Source organism: Pelmatolapia mariae, linkage group LG20, assembly GCF_036321145.2.
Source record: "Pelmatolapia mariae isolate MD_Pm_ZW linkage group LG20, Pm_UMD_F_2, whole genome shotgun sequence".
In the NCBI taxonomy this organism is placed as follows: Eukaryota; Metazoa; Chordata; class Actinopteri; order Cichliformes; family Cichlidae; genus Pelmatolapia; species Pelmatolapia mariae.
The window spans coordinates 16,638,275-16,653,693 of record NC_086244.1 but is presented as its reverse complement, the minus strand read 5'-3'; the positions used below and the strand labels follow the sequence as shown (position 1 = coordinate 16,653,693).

The window sequence follows — 15,419 nt, the reverse complement described above, 5'->3', positions numbered from 1 at the left end:
TTCATGGCGTCTGTTGGTACTTTTTGTTAGACCATGTATATCACCTGTTAATAATTATTTTTGCTTTGTCCTCTGAATGCTTTGTTACATTTCTTCTGCTCCTGACAGGGTAAAGAGCAGCAGATCAGAGAAGAACTCTCTGGTCCTGAAGTTCTGTTTTGTTACACTTCTTTGTTATTCCCAAAACCTTTTCTGCTCTCACTTTAATTGTACTGTCTCCTCTGTATGGTCTGTATTGTCTACTTTCAATGCAAATTGCAGGTTTTTATTATTTACCCACTTTTATGTTAACACTAAATAAGGTAATAAAGAAGCATGGAGAAGAGTGTGAAGGGAATTGAACAGAATTTCCCACTGAGTGCACTCTGTGGGAAAATATTTAACTGGAATTAAATTGTTTATTCGACCGCTCTGCACGCTAAATCGCCAGATTAACAATTTGCTGCTACATTGCAGGGCATTTAAACTCCCTTTATTCAATGGGTAACAGGCCCGCTGGAGAAGAATGTGTGGGTAATTCTTCAAAAATATTCAAAAAACAAACATTTTTAGGCTGTAAATGAAATTAAGTAATTTGTGCTGTATAATATGTAACTGGTTTCCAGTGTGTGCCAAAACTGGAACAAGCTGCACAACCCCTGAATATTTATTTATTAAAATTGCAGTCATTTTTCACTGTTTCACTTCAGAAGCATACATCTTTACACAGATTATGTTTATATGTTCATTATTGATTTTCTGAATTTAAATGTGAACTAAAGCATATTTTTAAAGGGGTTATACAGTGGCTTGGAAAAGTATTCGGCCCCCTTGAACTTTTCCACATTTTGTCACATTACAGCCACAAACATGAATCAATTTTATTGGAATTCCACGTGAAAGACCAATACAAAGTGGTGTACACGTGAGAAGTGGAACGAAAATCATACATGATTCCAAACATTTTTTACAAATAAATAACTGAAAAGTGGGGTGTGCGTAATTATTCAGCCCCTGAGTCAATACTTTGTAGAACCACCTTTTGCTGCAATTACAGCTGCCAGTCTTTTAGGGTATGTCTCTACCAGCTTTGCACATCTACAGACTGAAATCCTTGCCCATTCTTCTTTGCAAAACAGCTCCAGCTCAGTCAGATTAGATGGACAGCGTTTGTGAACAGCAGTTTTCAGATCTTGCCACAGATTCTCGATTGGATTTAGATCTGGACTTTGACTGGGCCATTCTAACACATGGATATGTTTTGTTTTAAACCATTCCATTGTTGCCCTGGCTTTATGTTTAGGGTCGTTGTCCTGCTGGAAGGTGAACCTCCGCCCCAGTCTCAAGTCTTTTGCAGACTCCAAGAGGTTTTCTTCCAAGATTGCCCTGTATTTGGCTCCATCCATCTTCCCATCAACTCTGACCAGCTTCCCTGTCCCTGCTGAAGAGAAGCACCCCCAGAGCATGATGCTGCCACCACCATATTTGACAATGGGGATGGTGTGTTCAGAGTGATGTGCAGTGTTAGTTTTCCGCCACACATAGCGTTTTGCATTTTGGCCAAAAAGTTCCATTTTGGTCTCATCTGACCAGAGCACCTTCTTCCACATGTTTGCTGTGTCCCCCACATGGCTTGTGGCAAACTGCAAACGGGACTTCTTATGGTTTTCTGTTAACAATGGCTTTCTTCTTGCCACTCTTCCATGAAGGCCAACTTTGTGTAGTGCACGACTAATAGTTGTCCTATGGACAGATTCCCCCACCTGAGCTGTAGATCTCTGCAGCTCGTCCAGAGTCACCATGGGCCTCTTGGCTGCATTTCTGATCAGCGCTCTCCTTGTTCGGCCTGTGAGTTTAGGTGGACGGCCTTGTCTTGGTAGGTTTACAGTTGTGCCATACTCCTTCCATTTCTGAATGATCGCTTGAACAGTGCTCCGTGGGATGTTCAAGGATTGGGAAATCTTTTTGTAGCCTAAGCCTGCTTTAAATTTCTCAATAACTTTATCCCTGACCTGTCTGGTGTGTTCTTTGGACTTCATGGTGTTGTTGCTCCCAATATTCTCTTAGACAACCTCTGAGGCCGTCACAGAGCAGCTGTATTTGTACTGACATTAGATTACACACAGGTGCACTCTATTTAGTCATTAGCACTCATCAGGCAATGTCTATGGGCAACTGACTGCACTCAGACCAAAGGGGGCTGAATAATTACACACACCCCACTTTGCAGTTATTTATTTATAAAAAATGTTTGGAATCATGTATGATTTTCGTTCTACTTCTCACGTGTACACCACTTTGTATTGGTCTTTCACGTGGAATTCCATTAAAATTGATTCATGTTTGTGGCTGTAATGTGACAAAATGTAGAAAAGTTCAAGGGGGCCGAATACTTTTCCAAGCCACTGTATACATGCACACACAAGGTAACGAGGAAATGGCACTCAGGAGGAAGACATAGTTGAACCTAATTATCATAATGAGACAAGAGACAGACCTTCAAAGTAAAACAGGAAAAGTACACTAACAGAACTCAAAGGACCTCGACAGAATAAACTAGAACCAAGATCATAATAATATTAAGAAGAAACTGTCAGGATCCTGGGTCATTCGATCCAGCGTTCTTAGTTTCTCCTGTGTTCCTGTTTCATGTTAAGTTCATTTGTTATTCTTGGAGTTATTTTATCGGTCCTAAGTTGTTTAGTTTATTGGGCTTCCCCTCCTTGTGTTTCATTCCATGTTTCCCCAGCCCATCATGTCTATGCTCCCCCTCGTGCTTCTCTCTCCCCCTCTGGTCTGTGTCTCTGTGTATTTCCTGTTTTACTTTGAAGGTCCATGTCTTATGTGAATGTGTCCTACTTTGCTTCCTTGTCTCGTCAGTTCTGATTTCCCCCAGCTGTGCTCTCCTTCTGTGTCTCGTTCCCCTCGTTATTTCCCAGTGTATTTAAACCCTGTGTTTCTCTGAGTCTGTGTCGTGTCGTCCCTCTTGCTGTGTGGATCTCCCTGTGTGCTTCTCTGTAAAGTGTAGTTTAGTTTTGTATTCTTTCCCCCTGCCAGCCATTAACGCTGAGTATTTTGAGTTCATCCCTCGAGCCTGCATTTTGGGTCCAACTCCTGCCTGCCACACAGCGCTTCTTGACAGAAACACAAAACGCTGGGTCACTGACCCAGCACCATGACCATATTGATAATCATTTTAACATCTGTATGAAAGTGGAATGTGTTTCAGTTTGATAGCTTTATGTAATAATAATCACCCCCACTTTCTCGTCTGATGTAACCTGAGTATGAGAGTGAAATTAGTGAAAGGCTGTCACTCTCATACCATCACATTTTTTCCTTTAAGTGCAGTCCTTAATAAAGCTTACACCTCCTACCTACCTTCAATTTTAAAATATATTTTATCAATGGAACTTCAAACCTGCATTCACTCCATGTATTGTCCCTGAGTGATTTTCCTGGAATTCTCTGCGATTTGTGTGGGAAAAAGATTTCGGGGGCTTTAAATAGCTTTATTTGTGGACAGATCATTAAGATATTTTCAGACTAATTAAAAAAATAACATACAAAATGATTAAATATTAACTGCTTCAAAATCTTTGAAGAACTCCTTTCTATGATTAAAAGTGGAACATGTTAGAAAAACCTCACACTGGCTTTTATTCACATGACAATTATTACGTCATGGTTGTCATGTTGTGTTTGGTGTTATCCTCTCCCGGTCCTTCGTTTCGACCTATAGTCAACACTGGATCATTGCGAAAAACAGTCAGTCCCCAGACTTTTATTGATAATCAAAAAACAAAAATTTCCTTCTGGGAAAATACATTTTTATTTGACTTTTGCTTTTATTTATTTCATAAGAACACAAAATTGTTCCAGTTAGTTTTGGTTTGTATTTTTATTTGGTTGAACACTTTTTTCACACCAAGCCCATTGTGGTGTGTGGGTTTTTTTTTTTTTTTTTTTAACGCTGACAGAATGAATTAAAACTGGTTTGAAGTTTATTTTTTCTGTTTCCTGAAACCTGCATCTCGGTCCACAGCCTGCTCACCACACAGCTAATTATATGACAATAAGCCTACAGAAGTGACTACTCTTCTTCACACTCTCACATTTCTGCAAACTACCGATCTCATCTGAACACCTCTTCTTCTACAAATAGCAAAAAGTTGTGTTCTCTTCCATATTAAGTTTTTTTCTACTGAGAGAAATCATCTTACAGCATGATCTTTGATGGCTTGGAGCTTATTTTGAATCTTTTTCTCATGTCACTCACTACCCAGGCTAAATTCTAAGATGTTTCTCTTCTTGAAAAAGCACAACAGCCAGCTCTTGAACCTAAGAAGCCATGCAACCATCCTTTTCAAATGTGTCCAAGAGAAAAAGTAACTTATGAACCAATAACATTTGTTCACTTGCCTTGACAACAACCACTGAAACTGTCATCTTAACCCTAGGATCATCAGAGACTTTTCCAAAATCATCCGGATTTACTCTACTATTTGTGATTCAACCAAAAAATTGTGTTGACCAAGTGTTAGCCTTCAAAAAAAAAAAAAAAAAAAAAAGATTTGCCCTTTGCGTCCTCTAGAAGCCAGATCAACAGGATTACTCAAACTACTGACATATCTTCACTGAGAAGGATTGAATAATTTAAGTATATCTGTCACCCAGTTCACTACAGATGTTTTGAACCTTGGTGTTTTATTTCTGATATACTTCAGTACAGAGGTATCAGTCTAAAAATTGACTCCTTACAACTTCTTTCTCCATATCTTGTTTATACTCACAACCAATGTAACTATCAACTTCATGATAGAAATAGTAGTTCATTTTAGTGGTGCTACATGCTCATCATGTCCATCTGCAGGCCTTGCATCCCTATAGAGCAGGGGGTGTCCAACTCCAGTCCTGCAGCTTTTAGATACATCCTTTTTCACACCTGAATCAAATGAATGGCTTGTTACCAGGCCTTTGCTAAACTTGATGGCACGCTGAAGAGGTAATGCAGTCATTTGATTCAGCTGTGTTGGAGTTGGGATGCATCTAAAAGCTGCTGGACAGCAGCTCTTGAGGACTGGAGTTGGGCACCCCTGCTATAGAGGAAGTCTCACTTGCCTTTCTTTTAAAAAGCTACGCCTAGAAATTCTGTCCATAACAATTATGAACAGAGTCAGTGACAAAGGGCAACATTTGTACAAGGATTCAATAGACTGTAGCAGTGGGCCAGACACCCCATACTCCCGAAGCACTTTCCACAGAATACTCCAACGGTCACAGTCGAATGCCTTCTCCAAGTCTACAAAACACATGTAGACTGGTTGGGCAAATTACCTTGTAGCCTCAAATATCCTGGGGAGTGCAGAGAGCTGGTCCAGTGTTCCACAACTGAGACAAAAAACCCATTGTTCCTCCTGTATCCAAGGTTTGACTAATGGGCAGATTCTCCTTTCAAGCACCCTGGCATAGACTTACTCGGGGAGGCTGAGGAGTGTGATCCCCCTATAAATGAAGCACACCCTCTGGCGCCCCTTATTAAAGATAAGAACCACCAACCCAGTCATTTTCCTCTATGGAAAATGTGTCAGTGGGATCAAGGAGGTCCTTAGAGTATTCCTTCCACATCATGACATTATCCTAGGTTGAGGTCACTATACCCGCACTATACACCATGTGTGTAGAGCACCACTTTCCCCTCCTGAGTTGCCAGAATTGTTTTGAGTCAGTCCAAAAGTCTTTTTCCATGGCATCTCTGAAGTCCTTCCACACACAGGTTTTTGCTTCAACCACTGCGTGAGCCTCCTCCTTTAGCCTGATTACTCCCATCACCTCCGGTGTCCACCATCTGGTTCGGGGGTTACCACCATGATAGGCACCAGTTCAGTTCAGCAGCTTCAGCAATGGAGGTGCTAAACATGGTCCATTTAAACTCAATATCTCCAGACTCAGAATTCTGTTGAAGCTCTGCTGGAGGAGGGAGTTAAAGATCTTGTGGAATAAGTGTCCAGAACATATGGACGCAGATCTGATGTGTCATGGTTCTGGGTCGGTGACCCAGTGTTTTTGATTTTTGTACTCTTATTTTTGATATTATGAATTATGACTGCTTGTGTTTTGGTTTCCCAGTGTTTATTCTGTGCTCCCTCTGTTTTCTGTCGTCCCTGCCTGTGTATCCCCTCTAGTGTAGTCAGGTCTCTGTGTTAAGCCCGCGTCTCTGAGTCTGTGTCTTTGCGTGTGTGTTTCCTGTTTTTGTTTTGAAGGTCCGTGTCTGATCTCGGTGTGTTCAGTTTACGCTTCCTTGTCTCGTCAGTTCTTGTTTCTCCCAGCTGTGCCCTCCTTCTGTGTCTCATTCCCCTCGTTACTTCCCAGTGTATTTAAACCCTGTGTTTCTCTGAGTCAGTGTCGTGTTGTCCCTCATGCTGTGTGGATCTCCCTGTGAGTTTAGTTTGTGATTTTCCAGTTTAGTTTGCTTTTGTATGCTTTTCCCAGCCAGCAAATAAAGCTGTGGTTTTGAGTTCATCCCTCGTGTCTAAGAGCCTGCATTTTGGGTCCAATTCCTGCCTGCCACACAGCGATTCATGACATGATGATATGATTATAAAGAGACCATGTGTCCTGGTGCCTTGTGCACTTATGGACACCCTTATGTATGAACATGGAAGAATAAATATAATTAAATATTAGCAACATCCAATGCTCTTTCTACTTGCAAGCTGTCCTTGTCCAAATCCTTAACCTCCTTAAATCTCTCCTGCTGCTGAGGCAGGAAGGACAACTCCTATGTTGTTAATCAATTTGAGCTTAAAGCCTCCTTTAGTATAGAGACCAAAATCCTGATAAAGCAACAGTGCCTCTCCTTGAGATCCAACAGATATGAGACACTCATCTACATAAAAATAATATGTTTAATAGTGTCTAGTTTAGTGTCTAGCTCAGGTGGTAGAGCAGGTCACCTACTAACCGGAAGGTTGGGTCGATCCCAGTCTGCTCCAGTCTGCATGCCAAGTATCCTTGGGCAAGATACTAACCCCATGTTGATCTCTGATGCATCCATCAGAGTATGAAAGTTAGATAGGAAACAATTAGGAACAGCATAGAAGAAAGTGCTTGTGCTTGGGTGTGAATGGGTAAATGTACAAGTTGTGTAAAGTGCTATATAAGAACCAGTCCATTTACCATCTAATCTGAAACGCTCTCTGTTATCCTCTGTACCTTTCCTCAGGGTGAAACTTGCAGGCAAGGTAGCTCTGAACAAGTGTAGAGTCATCAGGCTACCAAAGAAACCTTACAGTTCCAGTTCAGCACTTGATACTTTGACCTGATAGAACCGTTAGTGTCTTCCACGACTTGCCTAAGAATAGGGCCCTGTTGGAGCTGTTACCCAGAGATGTTCCTTGGAATGGAGCTTCACAAGCAAAAACAACTCTTAGCTTATTCTTCTGTGAACAATACAGCCGATGGTGTGGAATATACCATGCCTTTCCATCATGGTTATCCAGCTCTTTGTCCCTGACAAACCTTCTCTGTTCTGTAACCTTGTTAATATTCAGCATTTTTACTTCACTACGTCAGAAAGGTAAACTAATACTATAGTGACCATGATGCTCTTACTAACTCCATGAAATTGTGTTCTTTCCTAGAGAGAAATCTGCTCAATGCATGCATTCAGGGATACTCATACTCCCACAATTCTCACACAAAAACACGTTTTTTTGCAGAAATGTGTTTTATCTTTGCAGAAAACATCCACAGAAACATCAGTATTGACATCAGCAATTCACACAGACACAATTCAATTCTGTTTGATTTATATAAAGTGGAAAATCACAAATCACATCAAGGAGCTAAATATTGTAAGGTAAAGACCCCACAATCATACAATCTCACACACACACACAAGCAAACAAACATAAACTGAAGGGTTCCTGTAAAAGCTGTGATTTCCAAGAAATCACATGGGTCTGGGGCTCCTCCTCTCTCTATAAAGCTGTTTGTCTCCTTCCTGTCTGCTCTTTCACTTTCCTTAGCATCACAGAACATCCAGAAACAACAGAGGTAAGGTCACTTCCAATGTTGGGATAACAAGATGATGACATTATTGCTGAAAGAAACAAACTGTCGCAGTGAGAATGGAGAACCTGATTTTATTTATCGTCCTAATATTTTAATCTAATCTAAATCAATGAGAGCAGGAAGATTTACTGAAGAGAAAGCATGTCTTTGTGATGATCAGAAGCAAATTTGTTAAATCTGCCATTAAAATCTCAAAGTTTTTATCTTTCTGATGAACAAAAAGAATGCATTAACATTTTTTCTGTTTTAATCTAGAGTCTTCACAGACAGCTTACTGTGTAGAGCTCAGACATCATCATGTATGTAGCATAAGTACAGTTCATTCATGAACCTAAATGCTAGTTTCATGCTTTAGTATGTCATCATACCACACGCTTCCAAGGTTGTTAATCCACCTGACCTCACAGATACTACTAGACAGTCAGAGGTGTCATTATAATTTATTCACATGGTCTAAGGAGCTTGGAAAGAAAAGCATCTGGACTTCTTTAAGTTTCCTTGAAGATGTTTCACCTCTCATCCGAGAAGCTTTTTCAGTTCATGGATGATCACACACAGGAAAACAGGAAGACTCCAGATTCAGTCCAATAAGAATCCATTCTTACTATAATTGGCTGACAAAGGATGAGTCAGTGTGTACTGGTAATATGATTTAACTGGACAGAATATAAATTGTGGTTAGCGTACATCAGTAAGCATTTCAAAAATACTGTTGTGTAACATTAGTATTGATATGAGTTTTGTAAATGCATTTGTAGATATTATTGTGTGTTTTACCATCTTTGTGTTAGCTTTCTGTTAGCTTAAAGTTACTATGCAGTTTATACTATAGTGAAGCACTCACTAATTACCCAATGTCATACATTAGCTTCTGTCATTATTGGTAAGGTCAATCAATAGTTAGAATGCTTCCTGATAAATACCCTTAAAAGCTTCACTGATTCTCCATGGCACTCATATTAACAGATGTTTTTTTTTTTTCCCTCATTGTAACCATAAAGAGGTGAATTAAAACTGCATGTGTGAACAAAACTAAAAACTGCATTTCAGCACAACCTCAAATATCTGAATTTGGAGTTATTTTTTCATTTTGACATACTGTATTAACACAATTGATCTAAAATCAGACAAAAACACAATATCAGAGTAGAAAAGTTATATTTTTACTGTAACAACCACAAACATGTTTATTGAATAATATTTCATAACTTTAAATGCAAATATAAATTGTAAATTTTAAAATCATATGCACAAGTTTTGCAAACAACAAGTTATTTGCTGCCATTTACCTTTTACCTTTTTTTTTTTTTTTTTTTTTTTAAATAGCAATTTCAAACTATTTACATAACAATCTGGTGTTCTGCATTAAATAAGATGCCACACAAATTATTGTGCTATTCCAAAAAATAATTTCTGTCCAAGGAGAACATCAGAAGCCTGATACCTGCAGGTCTGACAACAGGAGGCAGTGTTGGGAAGGTTACTTTTAAAATGTATTCCACTACAGATTACAGAATACATGCCCCAAAATGTATTTTGTAACGTATTCCGTTACGTTACTCAATGAGAGTAACGTATTCTGAATACTTTGGATTACTTAATATATTATCATGCTGTTTACAACTACATGAATGTGATTTATTACTATTACTGAAGGTCCGCGGCTCCGAACCATAGTAAAGGGACCTCTGACTAATACGTCGGGCTCGTAGCCGAAAAATAGCTTTACTTTGTTGTGTGGGTCAAGTTTGCTAGCAAGAGACAGAGAGAGGCGTTGAAAGGCTGCTCCAACGGAACTTATTTTTTCGGAGGAAAATACGAACACGGTGTACAGTCGAGTCTTAATAGCTTACTTACAACTGGGCTCGTCAGGCACTCTTTTTGGCTGCAGTGGTTATTATTATATTTACATGTTTCCAGCTCCCGTCTCTGCTCGATGACAGCTCGTACTGTTCCACTCTCCTTTCTCTCCCTCCCTCGCTCACAGACACATAACAGGTATGGCAGTCCATTCTCCCTGCAGCACGGACTACACTGCCCATGAGGCTACATTCTTTAGAGCTATACCTGTAGCATTCTGCCTATTAGCTTAGCACAACAACAACAAAAAGGCGCTCTCTCACCCAGGAAACACACAGTCGCAGAGAGAGCGCGCGTCACCCTGTAACCATGGCAACCGTAACGCTGCCGCCTGGAACAACAGAACATAGCTGTCAAACAAAACCCAAACAGCCCTGCCCCGCGAGAATATGAAACAGGAAAATTCTGCCGTGTAATCCATTTATTTCAACAAAGTAACTGTATTCTAAATACCACCTTTTTAAACAGTAACTGTAATGGAATACAGTTACTCATATTTTGTATTTTAAATACGTAACGGTGGTACATGTATTCCGTTACTCCCCAACACTGACAGGAGGTGTGTCACTTTTCTACCTGGAGACACCGTTTACACTGTAATCTGCCTTTGGTGGCGTTCTGGCAGCACCTGTAACATTCAGCAGTTGGGGAGTAAAAGAATACATGTGTGGCATTATGTATTTAAAATACAAAACATGAGTAACTGTATTCCGTTACAGTCACCATTTAAACAGGTGGTCATCAGAATACAGTTACTTTGTTGAAATAAACAGAATACACAGTGGTCATTTCCGGTTTCATATGTTAGGCTATCCCCTCTCTATGCCTTGTCCAATTTTGCTGTTTAAATGCAGTTGGGCGCAGGTTTAGCTCAGTTGGATGAGCATGTAGTCATATAGCGCATGGCTTAGAGTGGCCGGTTCGACTATGACTCGCTGCCCTTTTTTCTTTTACTCAATTTACATCTGGGATTAATAAAGTTTCTCTGATTCTGATTGCCGGAAACCCAAACAAAACACGCAATAAAGGCTCATTAATGTTAGTGGCCCCAGTTACACAATGGACCCAGAGCCAGCAGTGCACGGGCAGGAATGCATTTCCGACACCACTTCCTAAGAAGAATGGGATGTGCGAAACTTCAGTATCTTCGATGTACTATTGCTGTGTGATTTTTAAGATAAGATAAGATAACCTTTATTAGTCCCACACGTGGGAAATTTGTTTTGTCACAGCAGGAAGTGGACAGTGCAAAAGTTATGAAGGACAATTAGAATAAAATAAAATAAGAATAAATACAGTACACAACTGTACAGAATAGAATAAAAATAGAATACTATATACAGTAGAATTAAAATATAATAAAATATACAATAGGATAAAAATAGAATACAAATGCTATATACAACAGAGTGAAAAATACAACGGTGCCAGAAAGATTATTGCACATTTGTGTTATTGCACATTTGTGGATGTGTGTGTATGATCAGTTAAAGTCTTTGTTGTGGAGTCTGACAGCAGTGGGGAGGAAAGACCTGCGAAATCTCTCCGTCCCACACCGTGGGTGCCGCAGTCTCCCACTGAAGGAGCTGCTCAGTGCTGTCACAGTCTCATGCATGGGGTGGGAGATGTTGTCCAACAGGGATGACAGCTTAGCCGCCATTCTCCTGTCACTCACCACCTCCACTGGGTCCAGAGGGCATCCTAGAACAGAGCTGGCCCTTCGGATCAGCCTGTTTATTACTATTAATGAAGGATACTCGTCACCGAACTAACATTGTTAGCTGGCGTTAGCTGAGGTTAGTTCATAGACTGCAGATGTTTCTAAATACTCATGTACGCGAGTCCGTACTCACATTTTCGCTAGTCCAGACTTCGTAAGTTCACACGGGAGTCCAGACTTCCCGAGATCACAGTGCGATCATTCTACAGTTGTAACGGGACTGTACTTGATGACATCACAGCTCCGGAGTTTTTCCCGCCATCCCCTCTTAATTTAACTGTGATTAATATTTGCAATGGAAATTACACATGACATAAAAAAATTATACATGATGTAGTAGATTTTTTTTAAGAAAAAAGAAGATAATAAGTATGTTTGAATTGAACAAATATTTAAAATATAATTAACAACCTACTAGCTGCAAATAACCATGTGCAGTTCCACATAATTATTGACAGACAAAAAGAAAACATATTAATGATACAGAAATAGTTTTCCATAGGAGATCACTGCAAAAAATGCAGCCTTACTTAATGTCCACCCCAGTGTTACTCATTTTATATTAACATTTAAAAATCTAGTTGGTATTGGTATGGTGAGTAGCCTTCGGTAATAGTAATAAATCACACAGCAATAGTACATTCATGTGGCTGTAAAAGGCATGATAATATATTAAGTAATCCATAATATTCAGAATAAGTTACTCTCATTGAGTAATGTAATGGAATACGTTACAAAATACATTTTGGGGCATGTATTCTGTAATGTGTAGTGGAATACATTTTAAACATAATCTTCTCAACACTGTTGTTCTGACACAACTATCGACAAAGCTACACACTAACTACACACTCCAAACATGCTTAACGTCACAAATCTCTCACATCTCAAAACTCTCTCTCTCTCTCTTGCCATCACTCCTAAAACTTCCCCCTTTTCCTAAACAACCAAATGTCATGTTGCCATATCTGTTTTTGATTAGTCGACATTGTACATTTTTCCACCAACGTGAAAGGGGTGTTTTTTGTTTTGTTTTATTTTTCATTTTTGGTCATAAGCAGAGAGTGCTTGCTAGCGCTGTCCCTAGACAGTAAACATGACGAAAGTATTCAGGAAAAAACACAGCGTATATGTTGTTTATCATAACTCTGGATTTACGTGGCCAAGTGGTCATGTGACTGGTTTACCATGACTACTTTATTCTTCCTCAGTCACACAGCAGCACTTATGCAATTGTTTTGCCCCGCCAGCTTCAGGTGTTGTGCCAAAAAGTGATCGTCTGCCAGAAAGTGTTTGCCGCCCACGGGAGCGCGCGCAGCTGCTTAAAGCTGTAGCGCCCAGATTACTTTCACCCAGATAGCAAGGAAACATTGAAACAATGTTTAGTCAATATCAGGTGATGTCATAGAATCAATGTCATCAACGTGCAATCACTCTTGCACCCTTTTTTAATATTGAAACAACGTCAGGTTTTGATGTTGAATCAATGTTGAAAGCTGACATTGATTCGACGCCATATTTTCTAACACTGTTGACATTGAAACACTGTTGAACTATGATGTTGATTTTCCACCTCTTTCGCACAGTTGCTTTTTATTGAAAAAACAAAAAAACAAAAAAGGTCAATAGACATGTATCATTTCCAAAATACTTTATTTTATAGACAAAGTTTCCTATTTACATTTCTGTTTCAGGTCACTTTTTATTATTTACTCCAGGATGGGGATGAATGATGTGCGTCCTGCGCCACCCATATGATCTGGAGCATATCTGAGCCATTTCTAGACTGCTTGAGCAGTCAGACATAGAGTTCGCCCCTACCTGCTGCGCCAGGCCATCTAGGACAAAAATAGACACACACACAAAAAAAAAAACAAGACAAAAAAAGGGAATTAGAGCACATGAATAAGCTCTTGTTAATTGTCTTCAGCAGGGAGAAAGTATGTAAACTCCTAGGCTGATAAACATGATTTCCAGGCGGAAATCAGCAAACTGCCACATTTGATTCCCAAAGAGCTATAAGCTGAAAATGTGATATGTCTTAGCATGGTGTGCCGTGTATCCTTTAAAAAAAAAAAAAAAGATAACATGGGTCCTCGGGCTGTACAAAGTGTACAACCCGAGGACAAAACAAGCCGAAGACCAAAGACTCCATCTCCAGATTAACCGGACATGAAAGTCTTGTTATTAAGAAAGACAAAGTAATATAGCAAAAACCGGACATAGGAAATGTGAAACGCACCCAGCACATCAATTGATCCCTTTATTGTTCACTTTAGGCTCATAAAACTACAATAAACGGTAAAACTTACCAAATATGCATCTGCACAGCGCTGTCTCTTTAAATGCCCTTTTTTGCTTTGTCTGGTCCTTGGTATTTTTTCCCTGCCCAGTTGAGTACAGAGGCCAGCTCCTTTGTAATGGCATAAACCATTACACAGCGGACTCGCACCTCCAGTGTGGTCCAGCAGCACCAATCAACGCAAAGCGTCTCACCTATAGACACATTTTAAGAGATGGAATTAGCATGTCTCATGTCTTAAATGTGTATGCAAGTGCTTGTGTGTTTACTTCATGCAATTGATGATAGAAACATGTCATTTAGTTTTCCCTAAAGCCTGATTTTCAAGTCATACAAAGAATAAACCAAAGTATTTGCAGTACAATGTATTTCTATTCCCTTTTGTTGGATATTCATTTGTTAGTTCTTGTAACTGCTAAAAGTGTTTACTAGTTTTTGCCTGTCACATATATTTGTTATACCATGTAAACTGTGAAATTCCAAGATTTTCAAACTTGCCTTGTAATAGTGGCTTCACAGAGTCTCTGGAATCTACAGAAAAAAAAAATCACAACAAGATGACATTCAGGAGTATAAATTGGTGTTTTGAAGATAAGAGTACAATGACATTGTGATGCAGCTTTAAAACTTTTTTAAAAGCATACCATCTATAGGGAAGACATCAGACTCTGCATGCTGGGGAGATCGCAAAGCTGTGTCGGTTTGTGTGTTGTGCCGGAGTGGCGAAAGGTGCCGGAAGCTGGGCGGGGCATTATGATGGTTGCTATCAGTGGGCTGGGGGGCAGACTGCGGAGTGATGAGGGCTGTTTAGAAAAAGATAATTTTTTAAGTATTTAAGAATACAGACAACTTGTCAAAAAAGTTTCCTTGTGTCAGACACAGATATGTACACAGACACTAGACAGTATTTTATTACCTGGTATTTTCACTCGAGGGGCCTTTTTTTGTAGGCTGCTCATCCTCTGAGTCAATATATGTGTACAGGGGATTTGGTCTAAAGAAAAGAAATTAAAAACGGTCTTAAGTAATTGTAAATGTGCTTTTGGCATATTTTTTCCTAAAGTTACAGTTTGATTTCTAACAACACACACAGGAAACAGAGACGTGCAAGAAGGTACAGTATACAAGGAATTTTTGAAGTGCACAAGTGTACACGGCTTTGCATTTTTAAAAAGTTTACAAACTTCCACTTTTTGGACTATATCATGTGGTGATATTGCAGTATGCAAGCACCACAGATATGTATAAAAGACAAGATCACAAATTCTTAACAATCAAAGATATGTTTGTGAAAAAAATTTTTTACTTGTGCTTTCTTTTAAGACTGGCCTGGGTTTCTTCTTCGGACTGAAGGTCAGACGTATCACAGTGTTCACGTAGAGATCTCTGAAGACTGCGTTCTGCTTCGTGAAATGTGCCTGGAAATACGAACACAATGTACGGTCAGACATACATTACGCGTGGACAAAAGGTGCAAACGCA

General features: G+C 39.6%; 1 long non-coding RNA gene across 1 annotated transcript; it reads right to left on the bottom strand.

Moving 5' to 3' along the window:
- Positions 1 to 13,434: 13,434 nt before the first annotated feature.
- LOC135932240 (uncharacterized) lies at positions 13,435 to 14,635 on the bottom strand. Its single transcript, XR_010573354.1, has 4 exons — positions 14,582 to 14,635; positions 14,436 to 14,468; positions 13,948 to 14,131; positions 13,435 to 13,473 (listed from the first exon to the last, which is right to left on the bottom strand). It is a non-coding gene; the product is annotated as an uncharacterized LOC135932240 (long non-coding RNA).
- Between the last annotated feature and the right edge of the window lie 784 nt (positions 14,636 to 15,419).